Consider the following 24,335-nt stretch of genomic DNA (forward strand, 5'->3'; position numbering starts at 1 on the left):
AAGTCAGCCTCCATCAATGCCAAGCTTATCCAAAAGGCAGTGACAGAAGCCGACTTCCAGCCTTCACTCCCCACGTACCAGGTGGGCTGAACAGAAGTTGCCGCCTTGCAGGCAGGGCCACACGCTGCCTTCTTGCCCTGCCAGGCCTCTTGGTTTAAAATATCTCTGTGAATACGGTCCACTGTCTCTGCAAAGGAGCCAGGGAGGCAGTCCAGGGGCCCAGGGACCCAGGCCTGATGCCATCACAAACGGGACCCCCAGCTGCCCAGGGCAGGGGCCTCCTCTCTAGGGAGCCCCCTCTGGGACCCCTGATAAGGTGCTTCTCCCAGGCTACTCTCCCATCTGTGAACAACAAGAATGCAGCACCACTGGGGCACCTTGGGAGTGGGCCAGCCCCGGCCACGCAGCACTGTCTCCCCTCACCTGCTGCAGGCGGCCGGGCCAGTGGTTTGGTGTGGAGTTTTTGCAGTCCGACACGAGGGTTTAAAGCCACACTCCAGCACTCACTAGCCTGTGCCTGTGGGCGAGGATGGCCTCTCCAACCCTCATTTTCCTCATCCATATAATGGGAACAATAGCACTTGGCTCAGAAGGCAAAGGTGAAAATTCGATGCAGCTTTCTGCAAACGCCTCACACAGTCTATGCACTCAAATAGCTCCTGTCATTATTGCTAACAAATATCCTCTACATCCCTCAAATTCCTCCCCCCAGTCAAGGAAAAACTCTCCCCCCGACGTGCCCCTTCTTCAGGTCCCTATGGGACCCAGGAGAACCTGGACCCTTCCCCACACCTCTTCGGCCCTGCTCAGGCCAGGTTCCCAGGGCTGTTCAGCTCTGCCTGCTCACAGTTCCCTCCTGCTGTCTTCACAAGGCCCACTGAGGCATCTTCCTTGCAAAACCAAACACATCCGTTTTATTTACCTCCTCTGGACTCTGCTGGTGAGATTTTTGCCCCAGGGTTATGGGGAAGGTGAGCACACAACACCCAACCCTGGGCAGATGAGACTGGCAGCGGGGTACTGGTCACAACCAATCACAGCCTGGTGGGGGGGGGGCCCTACATGCCACACAGGGCCACGGAGGGTGTGCACTTGGGAACGGAGCGAACTCTACCCTGGGCTCTAGGGAACAGACTTTGTAGTATCAAAAGGGTGGCTGACCCCAGGTTCCCTGGTAGGACGTCTCTGGTTTATTTGAATAACTCCACAGACTGGCAAGAAACTAAAGCCCACTCCCCAGGGATGTGCAGGAGCTGCTCCTGGTCCCCTTGATGAGGCCGGTGCTTTGGCTCCTGGACTGGTCCGCAGGGACTTACGGCAAGGCCATCCCAAGCCCTCCCTGTTTCACCAGGTGTCAAGCATGTAATACTGGACTTTAGTTTGTAGCCAGACACCAAACCTCCCCAGGGATGGACAACAGTGGGTGCCCTCAGGTTTTAGTTAATGTAGTTTTAAATATTAATTTTGTTCTTCTCACTACAGAAGGGCCATGCAGTCCCCAAGGTGCTGGGCTGAGAGGGGCATGGGAGTAAGGCGTCCTCCTGCCGGCCCTCCCTCCCCTGCTCAGTGTGCCATGAAGACCCTCCGAGGAGACCGCATCTCACCAATGGCCCCCTGCGCCCAGGGGCAGGCCTTTGGATGGGAGAGGCAGAAAGGCCTGAGAGGGACGCTGCAGGGAATTTGGGGCTGGCACTGAAGTGGAGGGAAGGTGGGGGAGCTGGCCGGGCAGCGTTCCCGCCGAAGCCAGAGTTTGTTCTCCAGACCCACCAGCCAAGTAGCTGGTGACCACAGCTTCCCCTGGGCAGGGGTGGTGGCCCCACAGCACCCAGGGTGGAAATAGAAAACTCCCAGCTCTGTTTTCAAGGTCAAAAGGTCATGGAGTGAGGAAGACATGGGAGAGTGTGGGAGACATCACTTGTGGTCACCAATGCATCTGCAACTTGGAAACAGAGGCAGTATGGTACGCAGTTAGGGTCTGGGCTCAAGCTAAATCACCAGGTTCAAACCCCCAAAAAAAAGGTCATGGAGTAGAGCCAGGCCGAGGTCACACTGCAGGCCAGGAGGCCTGCCCCTCTGCCATAGGCCTAAGGTGACAGCTAGATTTCACACAGCTGTACCATCTCCAGCACATTCTAGCCTGACCAGGCCCAGGTGTGCCCAGACCTCCCAGGGACCAGGCTCCCCCACCTGCACTGTGTTGCCAGAAAAGCACAGCCATTGAAGAGCAATTGACATTAGAAGCACTTCCATAGGATGTCAGCCAGCAAATCACCGGGTTTTTGTCTCAGTCACGACTCGGTGGAGTTTATTACAGGTAACCAGGAGCCTGGAGCTTTGGCTTATACCAGCCTCTACATTTCTGTGTTGATCCTGGACTATCTTGGCACACTATCTCCAACTGGTAGGCATGTGTGCACGTGCGTCTATGCAGGAGTGTGCATGTATGTGTGTGCATATGTGCATGTTTTTGTGTCTGCATGTGCATGTATATGTCATGTTTGTTCACAAGCTCTGGGCTATGAGCCCAGGCATCTGATAGCAGGATGAGATCAAGGTCCACCTTAGAAAGCCCAAGGCAGAAACACTCCACGCTAGCCGCCAGCCAGGCATTCCCAGGACGGTCAGAACACCTGCCTTGCATGCCTGGCCAGAGTCACACCCACTCGCATGCCCTGTCTGACACACTCATGCACACACTTTGGCATTCAGCTGCTGTGTGGTAGGAGGCTCTCGAGAGCTGTAACTGACAGGCCTCAACTCTGAGCAGACATTTGAGGCCCAAGCCCTTGTGTTAATCCCAGAAACTGCTGCCCAGCCTGTTCTTTCCACTATTTGCCCTCAGGGAGCTTCCAGACAACCGGGCAGAAGGGCTGGGAGGGGCCAGCTCTGAACCCCTTGGCCCCTATGGGCACCCACGGTCTGCCTCCAGTCTCCTGCCTCCCAGCCCCTGGGCACCTGCACAGGCCAGCTGCTCCCCTGGGAAGAGCAAGGTGGGCTGCTGGCCAAGCCTTCCCGACACCTCTGGGCCCTGTCCTGAGGCCAGACAGGGAAATGATTCCAGACCTTCTCCTCAGCCGCTCCCCAGCCCTGTCTGAGCCACCCTGTGTTAGGAATGATTCGCTGCGTCTAAAACATCGCCCCTTGCCTGGAGAAGAAAATGATTTTCCTTCTTGTCCTTTCCGGGCTGCGCATGAACAACTAGAGGTGCCCAGAGCTCCCCCTTGTGGCAAAGCCTCTCAGGTACAGCGTCTGGACACCTGGGGTCCAGGTGCCTTCCCAATACCTGCAAGGTGGGTGGGAGGCAGCGGGTACAAGCACCTACGTGCTGGGGAAAAAGACCTGTATTTAGGTGCTTCACACCAGGCAGAGCCCCCTGGATACCTGAAAACCGTGTATCTCCGCGACTAAAGCCATCCTCAGGTGTCACCCTGGGCTCTGGCCGAATGCTGTTTTATACCTTTCACAGCAACAATCCGCTGCGAGCGCTTGGAGGCCCCCCTGCAGCATTTCTAGAGGCAGCGGGGATCTCGGCGGCGGGGTGGGGAGGGGAGGCGAGGGGCGGGTTCTCTCCCCACCCCGGGACAGTTGCCAGGGACGGAAACGCTGCCTTTCCTGCCGCATCCTTTGGACCAGCCCCTGCCCTCCCCAGCCTTGCCGGATGCCCTCCCTCCCACAAGCTCCAAACCTGAGGAAGGGTAGAAAGAAGCATAAATCATTGTAACAAAAACCAAAACCTGTGCAGCACTTCCTCTGCCGCAAGCCCTGTTCTAAGTCTGTCAGATACATGAACTCATTTAGTCCTAACGCTGGCCATAGAGAACATTTGTAAAACACAAAAGTTCAAGGAAGGAAAGTAAAGGCCACGGTCTCATCATGCATTTTCTCCCAGGTCTCATCTGTGCAAAGGCTGTTTCACCACACAGAGGTCCTACGGCACATCGTGCTCCTGCTCTGTGCCTGTTCCTTTGCCCACAGTCTCATGACCCAGGGGCGTTAGTCTTGGCAAATAGTCTTAGCAGCTGCACTGTATTCCATCTTCGGGACGGACCATCGTTTATTTGACCATTCCGGGTGGGGCGGACCATGTGTTCCTTCTGAGTGTGGGAGTCTGCATGATGCCAACTCCTGGGTTCATTTTACTCCAGCCCCTTAGCTGCTCGTATATCATCTTAGGGGTGCTCGAGCAGTAACATTTTCCCAACACCCCCCGACTCTGGGTATCTCACATGTGTGTGTGTTTACACGCATGTGCAGGTGCACATGTGAACATGTGTGTGTTCCAGCACACACAGACTTGTTAGACTTCCCTTCTAGACATACTTCTTAGGCATATGTACAAACAAATTGAAAACAGGTATTCAAATAAATAAGGGCATATGAATGTTCAAGCAGCCTTATTCAAAAGAGCCAAAGGTGGAAACAGCCCAAATGTCCATCAACAGATGAAAGGATAAACTAACTGTGGTCCAGCCATAAAAGAGAATATTGCTTGGTTATAAGCAGGAATGAGGCACTGATACATAACATAATATTAATGAACCTGGAAAACATTCTCAGTGAAAGGATCCAGGCAGAAAAGGCCACATGTTGCATGATCCCATTTATGTGAAATATCCAGAATAGGTAAAACTGTAGAGACAGAGATTGGCAGCTGCCTGATGGGTGCAGGGTTTCCTTTTGGGGTGAAGAGAATGTTTGGGAGCTAGAGGTGGTGGTTGCACCGCATTGTGAATGGGCTAAATGCCACTGAATTGTTCACTTTAAAATAGTTGTTTTATGTTATGTGAATTTTATCTCAATTGAAAAAAAAAGTCACACTATTGACTCCTTTCAAGCCTGACTTTTACAAAATTACCCCTTTATAGTCAAATTAGTTCTTCCTTTTGGCTGCCCACTTCTCGGAGGTTCTGGCCTGTGTGGTTGAGGCATGGGGCATGGGGGAGGCCGCAGGCTCCGTCAGCCTCCCATCCCTCCCCCTCGCTTTGTTCAGGACCCGTATTTTTTAGAGAAAGGACTTCAGTCATGATGCGGGAGCTGAATGGCCTTTGCTAAGGACTTTGGATCTTATTTTTATTTTTAGACCATGTCCAAAAGAAACCAAAGGCCCAGCAGCCGCAGAGCAGGGTTTGGACAGTGGCCAAATGCTTCTGAGATTCTGCTGTCCTGCTCACCAGGCCCCCTAAGGAAAGGTAGGTCAGTCTCTGCCCGGTGGTGCTAATCCAGTAACTGAGGGCTTGTCTCCCAAAACCCTGCACCAGGAGCATAAATCCCTTTTAATTCTTGAGACTGTAAAGCAGTCTCCCCACATGAAATTAGTGAGGAAGCAGCCCCACCTCCTCCACCCACTCCACGGGAGCTTAGAGGAGCTTGGAGAGACCCCTGGCCATCCCGCGCCCCTCCAGTCTCTCAGCAGCTCAGGGCATCCATTCATAGGGTGAACCAAAGTCCGCAGTGGTGGGATGGCTGCATGCAGCAGGTGCACACAGCACTGCCCGTACTGACCGCCAAATGGTTCCTGGGGCTTCCTTCTGACCTTGAAACCTGGCCACAAGGAGAAAACTTGGCATTTTCTCCCACCATCACATGCCAACCCCTGCCTCCCAGCATCATCACCAGCTCCATCCATGAAACTTTCTGAAGCACCTACCTGAGCTGTACCAGGCACTGCACCAGTCTCCACTGAGCATCTGTCACACCACTTCGGCCATCACTTATTGGTGGTTCAGTTTTGGTACTTTTAGCTCTGGTAACAGAGACCCTGAACCAGTTTGGCTTCATCAGTGAGGGGCTTTGCTATCTCCAGAGAGGAGCTGTGGGGGAAGGGTGGGGGGCAGGCTGGGGTCAGCTGATCAGCAATGTCACAAGGACCCAGCTTCCTCCCCTCCCTGCCCACCTTCCCCAGGGTGCTGGCTGTGACCCCAGGCTGGGTCCACTCAGGGTGCCAGGTGGCTGAGGCCATCCCAGGCCTGCAATCCACAGAACGGCCTCCAAAGGAAGAAAAGAGCCACTGAGACCCTGTCTGGAAGCCCGCCAGCAGACGTCCTCAGCCCCCACTGGTCAGTGCAGGGCCACGTGCTCATTCCTGAACCAGTCACTGGCCACAGAAACAGAATTCCCTGGATCACACTGACCAGTGGTTCTCAGAGTGTGGCCCCCAGGCCAGCAGCAGCAGCCTTACCGGAGAACTTACTAGAAATGCAGATTCTTGGACCCCATCCCAGAGCCACTGAACCAGAAACTCTAGGGGTGGACCTCAGCAAACTGTTTTTTTTAAACTGTATTTTATTAGCTAGTGTAATTACCATGCTTTAAACACTGTTCAACAGAATATGAACTTAATACCTCATGTAATTTCCTAAGGAAATGAAATTTCCTAAATAAAAATTCCTAAGATTTTATAAAATGAAAAGCACAGGATTTCACATAAAAACATTTTTCTAGGTTAAGCCTGAAATACTATTAATTTTTTTCAAACAGCCTTTTAATAGGCTCTCGAGGAGATTCTAATGCACAGTAAAGTTTGGGAATCCCTGGGTTAGACTGACCATCTGGGGTGCTGCATCCCTTATCTATTGCTGTGGAACAAACCAGCCGAAAACTTAGTAGCTTAAAACAACAACTATTTTATCTGTTCATGACTCCAAGGGTCAACAGTCCCAGTGGGGCCATGCTGACCGGGCCTTCTATAGTCTCATCTCTGGTAGGACTGCCACATTTAGCAAATAAAAATATGTGATGCCCAAGAAACAACAGATAATTTTCTGGTATAAGTATATCCCAGGCAAAAATTTATGCTAAAATAGTATTCATGGTTTATATGTGTCCAAATTTAATGGGCATTCCTGTATCTCATCCGGCACCCTAGTCTAGGGTTGCTTACATGGCTGTGGTCATCTGGTGGGTCCGCTGAGGTGGACAGTCTGATAGCCTTACTAACTGTCTGGCTGTCGGGTGACATCTCCCCCCAGGGAGGCCAGCCTGGGCTTTTTCACAAGGCGGCAGAAACATTCCTGGAAGGTATGAACAGAAACTTCGAGGCCTCTTGAAGTCTAAGCTCAGAAGTCACATGGCATCTGAGTAAACAATTAACCTTTCCAGAGAGAGGGCTGGCTTCTGCCCTCAGCTACCAGGAGGTGGTCTTTCAGCCCCTGCAATGTCCTGTCAGATGGGACATTCTAACAGTGTGACTCATGATGGGCTTTGGGACATGCCGTGTCAGTCGCCACCTCTGGAGGAGCATGAAGGGCAGCATGTGGCAGTCAGTGTGGGATCAAGCCCCAGGAGGACTGTGGATACCAAGGCTCAGGGGCCTTCCCTGGTTGGCGATGCTTGAGTATCATCACGTATCGTAGCCAGGAGGAGGGGACACGGTCCAGGGCCCCAGGAGTAGGATGACAGGAAGCTTCCTGTTTGGACCCCTACCTGCCCTTCACCTGGCCCTTTGCCTGGTTCTAATTTGAATCTTTTTGCTGTAATAAAACTGCAAGAGTAGGTATAGCACCTTCCGGAGCTCTGTGAGTCATTCTAAGTGAATTGTCCGACCTGCGGGTGGTTGTGCGGACCCCCAGATTTGCAGTCGGCTGATCTCAAGTGAGGGTGGCCCTGGGACCCCTGGATCTGTGGCTGGTGTCTGAATGGAGGGCAGTCGTGTGAAGGATGATGCCTACAAATGCATAGGTCGCCTGACTCTATTCCACGCTCCTCCTGCCACAGCTATTGGCCTAGGAAATCACAGGGCCAGAGCCAGTCAGGGAGATGGAAAGCAGACGTGGCCTCGGGATGCAGGGATCGGCGAAGTCACATTGCAAAGGGACCTCCTGCAGGGGCGGGAGGAACTTGTGATCACTTTCCGCAGTCTATTACAGACGCCGTGGGTGCTGGGGGAAAGACATCACGACTCTACTTGGTGGCCTGTTTTCCCCACCGGACTTTCACTCTAAGCCCCTCAAAGCCTGGGATGTGGCTTCGGCACCTACTTCCCCAGTGCCTGCATCATATCAGGGACTTGGCACATGGGAGGAAGTCAGCGTTTGATGAATGAATGTTTGAAGGAATTAACTAAAGTGAACCGTGTCTTGAGTTTGGCTGCACATTAGAACCACCTGGGGAGTTTCTAAACTGCCTGTTGTTGGCTGCACCCAAGTGCAATTAATCCCAAAGCTGGGGGTGGTGTGGAACCTAGGTCTCTGAAATTTTAAAAACCTCCCAGGTGACCTCAGGGTTCGATTGAGAATGACTGACAAACAGGAGTAGACATGGAGCTCAAACTTCTAACATGTAGGCCCTGAAATCCACACAGAGGACATGAAACTAAGAACTGTCGAGAAGGGCATGAAAATCGGCAGAAACTGTAAATTAAGGCCTGAAGATCCCAGGTACTCCAGTCACACCCAGGGAACCAGTGGGGTGGGATTGAGGGAAGGTGAGAGCCTGACTCTTGGGCGCCTGCTGACCGAGGGCCGCTTCTGCTCAGTACGCTCCCAGGGGCTGCGTTATCTCCGTGGAGACCATTGCTTAGAAAAGCCCTAATCTTCCAACTGGACTTCTCGATGGCTTGGCTACTGGCCAAACTTCCCGCTCAGCTTTTGTTTCTCTTGGATTTGGTCTAAACAGTGGGTTTCTGGAACCAGCTCATCCTGGCTCACGAGACGGTGAAATTTTCAGGAATTTGGCAATTGTTGAACAGCCGTTCTTTAAAAAGTAAGTTATGTAAACTTACAGTGACAGAGATTATATAAGAAGATAATGAATACTCAAATTCATCACCTCCGAATTGCTTTACTATTATCTATGGTCTCGAGGTTATTTATGTCTATTGCATTTATATGGTAGAAATACTCAATAATGACATGGCTTGTCTTGTCATTGGCGCTGATGAATTGAAATCAGCCACAGTGGCAGTATTTATACCATAAAAATTGGTAGATACTATAAATCATGGCCTTTTTTTGTTGGTCCAGAGAGTCAGTTGTTAAAATTTACCCATGCACCCCTACATCTAGAGGTTAAAATAGATTAAAGTCAAATGCCAGCCCTGGGCTTCTTAGAGTCTGTGTTGAAACCAGCTCCTCTCAGTAGGAAACTTGCATTTGGATAGATGAAAGAATGCTTCTCCCCCCGCAGTCCACCTGCAGGCTGCTGCCAGCATGTCTTAAAGGCTCCATGGGTTCAGGACCGGTCCAGCCTCGGCATCCTGAGTCCCTGCCTCCATTGTGCTTGTTTTTAGGACATTGCTCCTTTTTGAACTCCACGCTGTCTTCTGTCCATCCATCCCTTAGGCCTGATGATGGGAACGGCCCTGTCCTGCTGGTCTGCCCTGGGGCCTGGGCTTCCCGTAGGCACCACAGCCTGCAGCCTTGACACAGGTTCCCTGGCATCTGTACACAAAGCCAGAGCCCAGGCCCTGTCTGTCTGGCAAGGGAGTGGGTCAGATGTATCCCTCCCACTTCACCTGGTGCTCCAGGGAGCTGCAGGCGGGGCTGACGGAGCTCCCTGCCCCACAGTCCCCACTCTGAGAGACAGGCCCCTGCCCCCAGCAGGCATGGCCAGTGATGACCAACCACTAACCTCTGCAGGATCCGCCGAGGCTCTAATGCCTCTGTGCTTGAGGAAGTGTTTGCTGTTCACTCTGGTGGCCCTCTGAGCACTTAACACCCTCACAGCCTCTCCTGCATGTGACTGGCGGGCGGAGCAGCGCGGGGTGCCTCAAACCCAATGCTGTCCCCTTAGATGGCCTGTGCTCCAGGCTCTGCTTTGGCAGACCTAACCCATACCAGAGCTTCTCATCCTTTCTCAGTCCTTGACACACAGATGATCACCCTACACAGTCAGGACCCACGGGGTTCGGAGAGCAGCCAAAGCAGAACAGTGTCTGTCCGCCGCCCTCGAGCCCCACAGCCAATCCTACCTGCTGACACGCGCGCTCTTTGGACGCAGGAGAGACATCGGTTCTCTTTGCCTGTAAAGCTGCAGCGCCCTCCTCTACAAGTTCATGATATGCAATTATTTTTTTCTAAGCAATTATTTTCCTAATTTCTAATTGAAGTATAATTTACATGCAACACATTGAGAAGTATATGTCTTAAGTATACAGCTGGGTGACTTTTGACAAGTGCATATCCTGGTGTACCCCACACGCCTGTCAAATATGGAACATCTCTCTCCCTGCAGGAAGTTCCTTTACACCTTTCCCAGGCAATCCCCACCTCCACCCTGACCCCCCAAATCCTGCTGGCAGGCAGCCGCTATTCTGATTTCTGTCACCATAGATCAGTTTTGCCTATTCTAGAACTTGACAGAAATGGAATCACACAGAATGAACTCTTTTGCGTCTGGCTTCTTTAACTCAGCATAAAGCTAGATAATTATGTTGAAGCAACTTTAATTTTCCATGCCATCTGTGTGCTGAAGAAGGCTTCTGGTTCGGAATCTTTGTGTTGGAATTCAAAACGGCTTTTGTTGGGCCGTTCACATCTTCCCTGTCTGCCCTCTTCTCCCTCCAAGCTTCAAAGACCCTGTTTTATACAGAGGACTTCAAAAGGACCTCTAGGTTTTAGCACTCAGGGTTTACCCTTGCAGCTAGAGCAGAGAGCGACTGACAGCGACCGACAGAGACAGCCGGGAGGGGATACTGTTGGCGGAGGGCCTGAGATGATGCGATTTGGTCTAGAAAACAGGAAAGCAAAGAATCCATGATGGGCGAGTGTATTAATTTCCTCTCGCCGCTGTAACAAATTGCTGTAACTCAGCAGCTTAAAACAGCACAAATTTATTAGCTCACAGGTTGGTTCTGCTGGCTTCTCTGCTCCAGGTTTTACAAGGGCAAAATCAAGGTGTCAGCCAGGCTGGGCTCTGAGCAGGAACCTCTGGGAAGAATCCCTTTCCAAGGCTTTTTGGGTGATCAAGTTCAGTTGGACTGAGGTTCCCCCTTCCTTGCTGCCTGTCAGCTGGGGCCAGTTTTTTCTTCTGGAGGATGCTGGTGTTCCTTATGCTTCCCATGTGCCCCCCTGCAACAAAGGCAGGTCACGTCCCTGTCACACTCTATCACGTCACACTTCTCTGCCTCCTCTTTGACTTCTACTGGAAAAAAGTTCTCCATTTTTAAGGGCTCATGTGATTAGATCCTCCCACTCCCTGCCAATAATCCAAAATAATCTCCCTGTTTTAAGATCTGTAACTTTAATTATACCTGCAAAGTCCCTTTTGCTATGTGCAAAATTTGGGAGTCCCCGTGACCACCCTCAGATCTGGTAATTCTCTAGAAAGATTCACAGAACTCAGAAAAAAATGATCTGTTATACTCACAGTTATGGCTTATCACAGTGAGAGGACACAGACTAAAAACAGCAGTGGGAAGGGGCTTCAAGTCCTGGAGGGACCCGGTCTGGGCTTCCAGACATCATCTCCCAGCTTCTCCCCACGATGGCGTGCGACACCATGCGAGGAACACGTCAACCAGCATTGCCCAAACCATTTTTTCCACAGAGCCTTCTTTCCATGTAATCTTTCATAAGGTTCTACAAAAGTGATTTTAAGGAACATGGAATTATAGGGTAAGCAATCAGCAACCCAAAGCCTTTCCTCGAATCCTTTTCTCATCGTAGTTCAGCTCCTCATCTTTCATTGTGATGTTGAACTTTTTTGCACACTTGGTCAACATCTTGTACAGAGTGGGCTCAACAGAGCCAGGGCCTGCTTGGAACCCCGATCCCAAGGCTTCCTGATTTGGGACACTACATACATCTCTGAGCCTCCTGGAACCTCAGTCCCTTCATCTGTAAGATGAAGGGTGGGGGGCCTATCTCAGGGGGCTACCATGAATTAAATTAGGTAATGCACACAAAATGCTTGATTGACTGTATGCACTTGATAAATGCTACCTATTACTATATACTTATTTTTTAAGAGTTAAAATGTCTTCATTAACCTTCCCTGTTGCCTTTACATCACTGTTAGCCCCAGATCCAAAGAGGCTGTGAAGCATCTTACAGGAAAGTTGTGACCTCAGCTCAGGGAAACTGAACTTGGCCAGGCTTGCTGGCAATTGATCATTGACGCTTCTTCTAAGGTCCCCAAAGATTTGGACATACTAGCTAATCTGGAAGGATCGTGTCTAGTGTACGTGATGTGAATAGAGGGCAGGGTGCTCAAAGTGACCAGGAGGCCTCATGCTTTTACTTGCAGCCACTTTGCACAGAGCTACTCATGGGAGGGACACGCGGGCCCCTGACTTAACCCATGACCATCACCCATGTCCCTCCAGAGAACCAAACAAAACTCCCCAACAAACCCAGCAAGGGTGCCCCAGGCTGTACCCTCCCCTGCTCAGCGCTGCTCACCTCAATAACCAGCCAGCCAAGCCAGCTGCCGAATGCCCTACATGGCTGCCACCCTTCCATGTTTTCTCCCCAGAGTTCCTCCCCTGCCTGTTGCCCCCAGGCCTCCATACCTCTTGCCCTTCTGCCCACCTCATTCCCTTCCCCTCTGGTTCTGTACAGTGGGCCCCGCTCTCAGCCTGGCCCTTGGGCTGACGTTTGGACTGGCCTTGTTCTCTTGACCTTGGGGCCCCTCCAGGACACCACTCTGTATGGCCTGCCATCATCACAAATAAAGGCAGGCCGAGGGCCCTCCCTGGTGGTCAGGGAGGGGGCTTGGGTACATCTACGGGCAATGCTGAGCAACCCACAGCAAGGGGCTGCGTCTAGAGGGAGGCCAGACAAGCACACTGCCACCCGAGCTGGACTTCTTGTGTCTGGGCTGTCCGTGCGTGCGCAAGAGTCACGTCAGGTTTGGTGCCGTTTTTTCACAGCTGACCCGCCTTTCTGGGACCTGCCTCTACCACTAAGAACAAGGAGGAGGATGAAGTTGGCAGTGCTGCCGACGGCGTGTGCTCTGGGCGGGGCCGGGTGCCAGGCACCGCGCGTCCTTTCCTCACACCGGCTTGTGCCCCCTGCCAGGAAGATACTGTCATTGCCCCCAGCTCACAGGTAAGGAAAGGTTAAGCATGTCAGCTGGTAGGCAGTGGCCTGTGTGCCCCTAGGAGTCTGCCCCACTGTGGTGCCCCCCCATCTGGGCCTGCTTGGCCTGACATGCAGGTGGGCACCGTCTGGCCAGGCAGCTTCTGGCCCTGGAACCCCGTGAGGAGCACCTGGGGCTCTGGGAAGTCACCCGCTTCAAAATGGAGGACACAGGCGGACTCCCAACGAACCTCCGTCCAAGAGGCTCCTGTGCATCGAACCATCGGGCGCCCAGCCCATCCTCACCACAGGCTGACCCTTTGGTCCCCCTTCCCGGGCCCCCCCATGAACGCAGGAGGCTCAAGCGCCCCCCTTTCCCTGGCCCTGGGTCTTCTGGGTCCCCCACCTTTCCAGCCCCTCTTGGTTAGACTGGCCCAGACTCAGTCTTCACTGCCATCTAGTGGCCCCCAGGATCACCGCAGTTCCAGAACATGAACCAGGGTTCTGCGCAACTTCAGGAGGACGCTGTAGGTATAGCTCGAGCCGGTCTCAGACACCGCTCTGGGAAACGCCAGGGGCCAGCCCTCTGGAAAGCAATAGGCTTGGCATGGGCCTCGGGTGACCTGCAGGGGAGCAAATGGCTGCGGCTGTGCATCCTGCCAAGGGCCGGGTCCTGGGCATCCTGCTGGGGGCCTGGTCCCGTCCCTAGAAGGTTTCCCAACCTCCGTGGGTGAGCTCAGCCTTCCTGCAGGCACCCAGACTCCACCCCTCGGCCCACCAGGGGCCAGAGGGGGCAGAGTGTGGCCGGAGTGAAACAAGGATGCAGAGGGGAGACCAGCCCCGCCCAGGAGGGAGAAGGTGTCACCGGGGAGGCACTGAGGGATTTGTGTCCTGGTGGGCCGAGGGGCACCGAGGTATCCCTCCCTAGGGCTGACCCTCTGAGGAGGGTCCAGCTCCCGCCCTGCAGCCCACCGGAGCAAACTTCCTTAGCTGGGAAACCTAGCCGCTCCCCGCCTCTGGGGTGTTGTTAGGATCTGACGGAGATGCATGTGAAGCTTTGGCACACAGTAGGCCCTGTATTGTGTCCTGTGGCTGCCCTGACAAATGCCCACTTGGGGTAGCTTAAAGCCACAGAACTTCTCTTCCAGCCCCGTGCTGCCCAGTCCTCTGTCATTCATGCCTTGTGCCCCCCAAGTGGGCTTTGCTGCTCCCCCCTCAGAATGTCGGTCCTACCCGGCCTGTTCACACCAGAATCACCTCCCATCATTCCCCGTGAAGTGTCTGCTGATCAGGCCCCGGCTCCCACCCCTGCAGCCCCCGGCCCTGCGGGCACTCAGACAATGGCAGCAATGACATGGGCAGCCGTGTCAAGTGAGTCTTCGGGTCTGCGCGCACGAGCTCAGGCCCTGGGCCAAGCCAAGGCTTCTCAGGGACAGCAGCACTCAGAATACGCTCTCACTGCCCGACTGGTTCAGGCAGGCCTCTGAGGGGCAAGTGTCCAGACAACCGTTCTGAGCATAAAGGGATGTTCTAGAAAGCCAGGCTTTCCTGGGTCAAGCGGTCAGCATTTTAGAAAGGTGAATAAATGTTTTACCCAGGCTGGTCTGAGAGTCTTGGGGAAGATGCCCGCCTAGCAGCTGGGGATGTGCCCACCAGGGGACGATGTTTGGGACATCAGCTCCGCTGCGGTGGCCAGAGCAGGGCCTGGTGGTCTGGAGGAGCTGTGCGGACGGCAGGCTGCTCTCACCCCACCTGTCTCCTGCACTGTGTTTCCAGGTGAGAGTCAGGTGGGTGAGGGCTGGCAGGGAGAGGTACGAGGGAAGGGCTGAGTAAAGCTAACCCTGCCCCACATTGGGGAAACTGAGGCAGCCTCCTGCATCTGTAGATGTAGGGGCTTTTGCAACAAAGTATGAGTTCCTGGATGCCGTAACAAGGTACCAAAAGCTGGGTGGCTTAAACAATGGGAACTTATTCCCTTACAGTTCTAGAAGTCAGAAGTCTGACATCAAAGTGTGGGCAGGCAGGGCTGGCTCCTCCTGAGGCCATGGGGCAGCATCTGGCCAGGCCTCTCTCCTTGGCTCACAGACGACCATCTTCTCCCTGGGTTCTCACACTGTCTCCCTCAATGTGCATCTCTGGGTCCAAATTTCCCCTTCTTATAAGGACACCTGCCATATTAGACGAGGGCTCCCCTACTGACCGCATCTTAACCAATTACATCTATAACAACCCTACTTCCAAATAAGGTTACATTCTGAGATAGTCAGGGCTCTCGCATATGGATCTGGGGGGACACAAGTCAACTCCCAACAGCAAGTGATGCATTTGCTCTGATGAGAACCAGCCAGGGCAGCTGCCCGTTAAGTTGAGCACAGAGCCGCCCGACCAGCAGGTGGGCTTCACCCTTCCTGGGTGATCATTACACTGGCTCTGATGAAATCCTGGTTTAAAAGCACCCGATCTGTAAGAAAGTTCCACGCAAATTAAATATACAGCATCCAAGAAGCCAGGTGGCTTGGAAAACTGCATTTACAGCTTAAGAAAAGATGGAGCGGTTGGGCAAGTGGGCAGGACCCACACTAATTCGTCGCCACATTTTACTTTCTCCCCACGATTGCCTCATGGATTCACTTTTTAAAAGTATGTGTTGAAGCCTTGAAATTAAACACTTTTAAAAATGGGCTAATATTCTCAGAGACATGATTTAAAGACAGCTTTTGTTCCATATTCTCTGTTTTCTCAATCAGCAGAAAACACTGTCTGCTATTGTCAGGGGCACAGGGAGATAAGCAGGGGACACTGTCTTAAACGCTTCTAGAGCAATTTTCTCTTCTATCTTATCACAACCTTCAAGATGCAGTATTTTCATCTGAAGTGTGGTTCCAATTTTTGGAAGAAAAAAGGCCTTTTCATCTCTCTCATTCCTCTTTATTCTCTCTCTCTCTCTCTCCCCTGAGGGAGGCTCAGGGGTAGAACACTCCTTGACTCGCTGTGGCTTTGGGATCCCACATGACACACCAACGGCTGGAGTGTGTTGGGCTGATAAGCCCTTTCCCGCCCGCCCTCTGGCTCCAGGATCATGTCGTGGCCCCTAAGCAGCCCGTTGGGGAGCCTGCATGGCTTGGCAGCATCAGAGGGAGGTGCAGAAATGTGCAGCAGAGGGCCTGTTTGCCCCCATGCCTCCCACATCCAGAAAGTCGAGGTGCTGAGGGGCAGGCCAGTAACTGGGGGCCCCAAGTGCACCACCCTTGCCCAGGCGCCACTGGCTTCCTCAACGCCGGGGCCTGCGTGCACTCTCATTTACTGCAGCCAACACAGTCGCCAAGCCGGCCCTACCCTTCCAGTGGAAGCGCCTTTTCTTTGAACCCTTTTGCCCGGAATCAGACACTCTGGAGGCTGAACTTACCCTGTCTTCCTCATCTCTGCCCCGTAAAGCCAAATAACAATTTCCAGGACAGGCTGACAGAGATGGAGAGGTTAGTCTCAGGCTGTCTGCCCCAGGACGGTCTGAGCTCCAGGGACCCAGGCACCACTCAGGCCCTGCGGGCAGTGAGAGAAAGGCACCCCCTGGGGCCACGGCCTGTGGAGAAGCGGTCTCAGGCATGGGCACCTGCAGAGGGACACGGAGTGAGCACGTGGGGACACCTTTGGGGACACTCAGGGGCATCGTTGCTCCCTCCTTCCTTCACCCATCAAGTATCCGTGGCGCTCCTCTGTGCCGGGCCCTGCTCTCATTACTGCGGATATAATAATTTTTAAAAACTGTGGGGGTGAACAGACAGCAGACAGAAATATCCACACTGATGGCACATGGTGTCCCATCAGCCAGGTGTGGATTAGAAGTGTGTCCTGTCTGGCCACGGCTACGCCAAGGAAACACAGACCCTCTGGGGCTGGCACCTCTTCCCTCTAAGTCCAGCTGGTTGTCTCCCTGGGTCACACAGTCATCCAGTGGCATTACTCTAGGAACCCTCTGTTAGAGCCAGAATATCAGTGTGACAGTGGCTGGCATGGGACAATCTTCAGGAGGACTTGCCAGAGCGCACATTGAAAAGGCTCCCCAGTCGCCTCCTGGCGACACGCCCCCCCCCGCCGCGGGGCACTTGTGCAGAGAGCCCCTATCTGGGGAGGGACAATATCCATCTAATGAGCACGTGCCCAGGGCCACCTATTCCCTTTGTCCCCAGCCCACCGCATCCCGTCTACACGGGCTTTTCCAGCAGGTAGGAGAGATGGCGTGTGCAGGGAGTGCAGGGCTTAAACACTCTACTCCCTGCAACTGGGGCTGATGGATGATGTGTGGCAGGCACCCAGTCAGAAGAACAAGTGGGTGCCGTGTCACCGTACTCGGGCTGTCACGGGCACCGGCACTGCTGGATTATGGAGCACTGCGCTTGCATGTGAGTGCTGACATCCACCGACAGCCCAGTGGCAGCTTGAAAAATAAGAACCTCTAAAGAGACAAAAATTGGACTTTAAATTACTTCATTATGCCAAGTCTTTCCTTGGTGCTGTGTCTCTGCCTCTTTCCCTCTCTCTCCCCGCCCCGTCCGTCAGCCTCTTTCCTTTTCTCTGTCCCTATCTCTGTCTCTCTAACACTAATGACAAAATAACGTCAAAGAAGGGGCAACTTCTGTCCTTGTGGTGTACCAAGGTGATTTCAAGACCCGGCTCTTAGACACCTATGGGTGTTAATATGGGCTCTTGGTGACTCAGATTCACATTTTACTGCTGAGCGACCCTGTGGAGAGCTGAGGTCTCCAATAAGCCAGGCTCACACATAAACCTCTACACACTGGCTTTGCTGGTGTGTTTATATTTTGCAGTTGGCGTGGTGGGTCCATATAGGAATTATTCTGGTGCCAAGGTGGCTCCTAAAGTCCCCATGGCCCTGGAGGAAGGGTTTCAGGCCCCCACTGTCCTTCCCTGCTGTTTCCAGGCATCTGGAAGCCAGCAGACAAATACAGGCCAGCTACAGACACACAGCGCTCCAAGAAGGGGGGCACTGGGGTCCTGCTGGGCTCTGTCCCCCTCCAGGTGGGTGGCACAGGGCCCCTGCTTTAGAGCCCAACACTCCCTGCCACCAGTCTCGCCATGCTGTCTCCAACCCCCAAAGCAACCCACCCACATGCCTTCTAACCTTTTTCACCTGAAGAAATGTGCGCACCCTCGGGTCCTCAGTCACTGCTTGCCTCTTACGGAATCGAAGGAAGAGGGCAGGGAAGAAGAATTAACATATTAGCCTCTGCCAGGCCGTGGCCGCTGTGCAGGGACCTTCACAGATGGTCTCACGAGGTCCTTGGAACAACCAGGAGATGCGGGGCTGTTTCTCTTTACAAAGGAAGGAATGGAGGCTTCGGAGGAAGGTCACACAGCGAGGCTAGGACGAGGCAGGGTGTCAGACCCCGAGCCCTCGCTCTCGCTTCCGCAATGGGCTGCCCCCAAAATGTTGATGGTGCAGCAGAAACAATTCCAGCTCATCGGGCTGTCCTCCTAAGGACTATTTGGCCAAACTACCTCTACAGTCTTCTCAAGTCTTCTCCTGGCTCTCTCACTAACCCGCCTGCTATCATGAAGGCCCCCCATGTCTACTTCCTACACTAGGCAGCACCCTGAGTTCAGTTCTTAACTCCTGGTCTTCTCTTTCTGGTACTGTCCTTGGAACTGCCGCGCCTCCAGCCCACTCCACTGTTTGTGAGGACAACCTCCCTCCCGCTGTGCCCCCCTCTCGGGCCCGCACGACGTGTCACCCACGCGAACCCACTCTGGAGGGTGCAGAATGGAGAAAGCTGAGAATGTTGGCCTTCCCCGATGGAGGGCAACACAGTGTGTTTCCAAATCATGCCTCGTGCCTCCCTCCTTACACCAAAGTTCACTGCATTGCATCACAGACATCAATGTGAAAAACGAAACCATGAAAGCACGGGAAGCGAACCTGGATGGCTATTTTTGAATTCTTGAAGTTGCCAATGCTTTCTGAGTGTGGTGGGTATAAGTCCAAGTCAACAGATTTAGGAAGGCAAAAATAGGTCTTTGCTTTGTGTAACTTACTGTGCATTTCAAGCAGGCTGGTGGTGGTGGCAGTGGGTTGGGGGGCCTCTCCCCCAGGAGGTAGGGGCTGTGCCTCAGTTCCTGGGAAACTGTGTGGCCAGAGGAGGTGAATTTCAAACCGGGTCTCAAGTGCCATGCAGGAAATTTTAAAGTGCAAAGCCGGGAAAGGGCCCAGAAAGGAAGGGTGCGTCTGGTTCATTTGTTCTCAGAAGTGTAAACTGTCCTCTTGGCTGAGTTTCCATGGTTTTATAACCCACGGAGATCATGACCTGAAGTAAAATCATCTTCTAGGGAAGGAAGCCACAGTCACACCTAACTCAGGGGTTCCTGGCCATGGCCGGTGCTCGCTGGGCCTCCGTGAGTCCTTGCAAGCAGCCATCAAGCCATTCAGGAAAGGTTTTCTTTCTTTCTCTCTCCTCGTCCCTCGCCCCTTTTCCTTCCTTCCTTAAGCAGAAGGGTGGAACCAGCTTGTAACAGGTCCCCACTGGCAGGGTAGATGGGGTGGAGGGGAGGGCCTGAGGACAAGGTGCCTAGCCGGGTCGTTGGGCAGTCTCACACCCAGGTGCCGTACATGTAACTGGCTTTCTGTTTTCTCTAACTGATGCCTTCTGCCGCACTCTACCACATGTCACTTTCCAGCTCCTACCAATGTCTCAGGCAGGTCTCACTATTTTCCCATCACTTTTAGTTATTAGAAGCCATTCCGGTGTTAACCTGCTGCCTCGTGTCCGGCTCGAAGTTCCCAGGCCTCAGTCTCCCACCCCGGCCCCTCTGGGGCTCTGAGCTGGACATGAATGGTTCGCCGCCCATCTCTCGCTGGCTTGGTCTGCGTCCCTCTAGCCTCCGTGGAGATGCCAGGCCATTGCCCTCCCAGTTCCCTGGGGTGATGTTCCGACTTACGCTGGACATTTCCCCCATGGAGGAACCTCTCGGAAAGGAATGCCCGTGTCTCCTTCAGGCCCTGCAAGTGGCTCAAGCCCCTGACCCCTGGTGGGGCGTCCCCTCGCTTGAGGGCAGTCCTCACAGTCCACAGCTCCCGCCTCTCCTCCGTGTCAGGTCATTCACACAGAGCCGCAGCGTCAGTGAGCCCTCTACAATGCCTCCCAAGTATCGGAAGACGTGGGTTGGGGGTCCCTATCCTTTCTTCCAGGGCAATTACATCACAGTCCCCACTTTTCCAGCTACCACCAGCTGCTCTGGCCAGATTCCTGCCCTCAGAGTGCCAGGCGGGAAGCAGACACCAGTTTCTATGTTCACAACCCACCCTACTGAGAGCACCCAGGCCAAACTCTCCAGGTACACCTTCTCCCTGCCTGCCCCACACCCACCCCATCTGTCCTGGGAGAGGACAGGACATTTCCCAGCATGCACCAGCTGGGTGGGGCAACTGGGCCTCTCCCTGTGGGCCCGTCTGTCTGTAAGAGGCCTCTTCTTGGAGCCTGTTTTTTGGTCGCCCGGGAGTCAAACAGCCCCACATTCTACGGGAATCATAGAATAAAATCATTATAGACTGAGCACTTGTCATCAGAGCAATTCCTATACATTATTTCATTTACCCTGAGAGAAATATATTTTTACCTCCATCTTATGTTAAAAAAAAAATTGAGATTTAGGGGGGATAAGTGTTTTGTTCAAGACTGTGCCATGAGAAGGGTGCATTAATCAGTTTTGGTGTTTAACAAAGAAATCCTACAGATGTCAGTGACTCACTGCAGGGGTGGGCAAACAATGGCCAGCGGCCAAACCTAGACCACCACCTGTTTTTCTGTGGCTCACAAGCTAAGAATAGTTGTGTTTTTAAATGGGGGGGAAAAAAGGTTTTTTCAAGAGAAATATTTCATGACCTGAGAGACTTGTGTGACATTCAAATCTCAGCATCCATAAATAGAATTTGATTAGACAGCCACATCATTTGCTTACCAAATGTCTGCGGCTGCTTTTGCACCACAAGGGCAGAGTTGCAACAGACTGTGGCCTTCACCGCCTAAAACAATTACTAACCGGTCCTTTAAAAAAAAAGTTAGCCAAATCCTGCCAACATTTATTTTCCTTACTCACGGTCCTTGGGGTCTGCTGAGATTGTCTCGAGGCTGCAGGCTGGGTTCAGGGGGGCTCCCCCGGCATCATTCTGGGATGAGCAGCCACTCAAGACAAGTTCTGCTCGTCGAGCTGGAGGAAGTACAAGCAGAGGCATCCGGCAGCCTGGAGGCCTCTGCAGGGACCACTCTCCCGGCCACTTCCTCCCACATCCCAGTACTCTGCCCCTTCTAGTGGGAGGGACTGCAAAGTCACATGCCACAGGGCGACAAACTCTAACTCGGATAACAAGGAGTGAGTAAAGAGTTGGAGGCAAAGATCTCATCAGCCGCGGTTGGGGATCCGGGATGTATACTCAGGACCAGCTGCTCAAGAACCTGAGCGCTTGTCCCTCCGCTACGCTGACTTCTGTCCCAAGCAAACCGTCATAGGTGCAATAATGAACAAAGAACCGGAAAACCATGAGGGAAAGAATGCAGAAAGCTTTTCCCGTCCCGCTCTCCCCCCAAGGGCTGTCCCTGGGCGCCACCCAGCTCATCACCAGCTCCAGGAGTCAAAAGAACCAGCAACTGTAAACCCCCTCCCAGGGACTTCTGCAGACCCCGGGAAGCCTCAGCGAGCATTTGCAGGGGCCGTACAGCCTTCAGGAGGGCCGCTGGGGACAGCTGCACGCACACCGACAGGACGGTGGGGGACCCGAGGGCCATCGCGTCAATGACCCAGCGGGTGATCTCGGTGCCAGCTTCTTTCAGAGTCGGAATATAAACAAGCCACGTGTCCCTGAAGCCCTTAGCAACGAGAAGAAAATGACAGCATAAAACTTTACTGTTACCTCCCCTGCCAGCTTTTCACTAAAGCCAAAGGAGCAGACCCGCACAGAGCCCCCCCGGTCGTGAAAGGTGAGGCTGCGCGGAGGCCGGGAGCCGCTCAGTACCCGTTGAGCAGAGGGTCGAGGCTGGAACCCGCGTGGGAGAGGGTGACGAATAAACACCCGGCACTCCCGCCGCCCGGGGAGCCTCCCCCGCCGGCCGAATTTGATTCTCCGCGTCCTAACGGAACAGGACACTTGCCAAGAAAGCGGCAAGAGGGAGAGAGAAATGAAACACACGCAGCCCACCCATTCTGTAGCTGCTGTTCTGAAAGAAAGACGTGAGAAGAAAAGAAACCTGGCCAATAATAGGGTGACACTGACATATTGTAGAACATGGTGTGATGAGGTAGTTTTCTTTTCAAACTCCACTGACAACCAAAGAAGCTAAAAAACAGTGGCCGCAGAGAAGCTTGCATAACTACATGTCAGAAATATTGTGCTTGATGAGATGTGTTCTGGGTGCAGATCCCTGCACATGCTGTCCTGAACTGTGGTGCAGAACTTAAAATCAAGTACTTTGGGGGAAGTGTCTTCCCTTACGTATGTAGGGGAATGAAAACTACCATTCATGGAGAATTTATTTGTGTCAGGCACAAAATGTCTTATAGACAGGATTCTCTATATAACCCTCCTTATGAGGCAAGTATGACTATGCCCACACTATGCCTGAGGAAACAGAGACTGAAACAGAGAGGTTCAGTGACTTGCTTAAGGCAGCCCGGCTCCTAAGTAATAGAGCTATATTGAAAATTGGATTTGTCTGAGCCCAAACCAGTGTTTTTCATTCTATACAGTCTCCCAAAAGAATGGGTAACAAACAACACTTTACCTCCAAGTGGACATGATTGAGGCAATTTATATTGCTGCAAAATTGTTTTACAAGATCCTCCTCCCAATTATGAGCTCCCTGAAGCCCTGACTCACCTGCATATCAAGCCCTGGGGGAGATCAGAAGCAAACTAAACCAAGCCCAAACTGTCCAGCTCTCCTTATCACTAGGTGGAGGCTCTCTGGAGGAGAGTGAGCCTCTGTGGCCACACCCAGTGAGTTCTCCCTCTAGCCACTTCCCATTATTTCTCCACACATTTTGTCATGAACGTTTTCAAATACACAACAAAGTTGAGAAAATTATACAGTGAATGTTCATACATCTGTCACCTAGATTCTACCATTAACATTTACTGCTCTTGCTTTATTTGTCCGTCTATCCATCCTTCCTTCCATCCATCCATCAATGCATCTTTGCATTTCAAAGTAAATTGCCATCATTGGTACCCTTCCCTTAAATATTTCAACATGCCTATCATTAACTAGAGCTCTATATTTATTTTTTTCTTTTGAGGTAAAATTTACACATAATGAAATGCCCAGATCTTAAGTGTATATTTGCTGAGTTTTGACAAATTCATACACTGCCTATCTCAAGGTCTTCTATCACTATTTACAGCATTACTATCATCCCAGAAATTTCCCTCCTGTCCCAATCAGTTGTTACTCCCAACTGCCGGAGGCAAAGGACCGTTGGAAATGTGCGCATGACTTTGAGATCCACTGGTCTTCCCATATACTCCCTCATCTGGAAATTTCCGGACTTTAAGGCTCATCAAAGGCACCTGATAAGCACAGGTGTCCTGTCCTCTAGGAAGCAGTAGGTACACTAGATTGACAGCCCATATGTGGTGCTAGGTCTCCACACTGGCACTACGCAGGGCTGGGAATTCCAGCAGCAAGTCACTGGGAACCCCCGTGAGGCTGGCTGTCACACCTGTGGGCAACCCAGAAGTACCAGCCAGTTAATGCCTAAGAGGTCAGCTCAGACCCATGGGGGGCATGAGACAATAGTAACATGTTTCCTTTCTGCTCTTCCATGCAGCCAGTTCTGAGATGCATTTCATAAGGTGTCTGGTGAAATCAAGCACCGGTCAGCAAAGGCCGTGGCAAAGGGGATGGCGCCTTCTTGTGTTGGTTCCCCTCCGCCCCCCCCTGGCCCACTCTCCCAGCCCCTCCCTGGGATACTTCCCAAGTAAACACACAAGCCTGTGTCTCTGGCTCTGGTTGATGCGTATGTGTGTGCATGGGTGTGTTGACAGGGAGGAGAACTAGGCAACACGGCTATGTGGTATTCGTTGTTGGCTATTTATTTATTTATTTATAATTATATACAGTAAAATGCACAGCTCTAAAATATATAGTTTGGTGAGTTTTGACAAATACATATGCACCCATGTAACTGACACCCCCAGGCAATATCATTTTGCCAGCACCCTAGAAAATTCCCTTGTGTTGTTTTCTCAGTCTGTCCACACCCTGCCAATGTAACCACTATTCAGATATTTATTTCTGTATATTCGTTGTACCTGCTCCTGAACTTTGTATAAATAGGTATGCAGTATTTTCATTGTGGGGGTGGATGAAAGATG

At 52.5% G+C, this 24,335-nt stretch overlaps 1 long non-coding RNA gene across 1 annotated transcript; it reads right to left on the reverse strand.

Moving 5' to 3' along the window:
- Positions 1-3,659: 3,659 nt before the first annotated feature.
- Positions 3,660-22,872, reverse strand: LOC108391129 (uncharacterized). The gene is made up of 8 exons (XR_012130897.1): positions 21,877-22,872; positions 21,066-21,176; positions 19,008-19,096; positions 18,097-18,336; positions 16,363-16,566; positions 11,305-11,516; positions 5,648-5,810; positions 3,660-5,541 (listed from the first exon to the last, which is right to left on the reverse strand). It is a non-coding gene; the product is annotated as an uncharacterized lncRNA (long non-coding RNA).
- Between the last annotated feature and the right edge of the window lie 1,463 nt (positions 22,873-24,335).

This window comes from Manis javanica, chromosome 4 (genome assembly GCF_040802235.1).
Source record: "Manis javanica isolate MJ-LG chromosome 4, MJ_LKY, whole genome shotgun sequence".
NCBI classification, from domain to species: domain Eukaryota; kingdom Metazoa; phylum Chordata; class Mammalia; order Pholidota; family Manidae; genus Manis; species Manis javanica.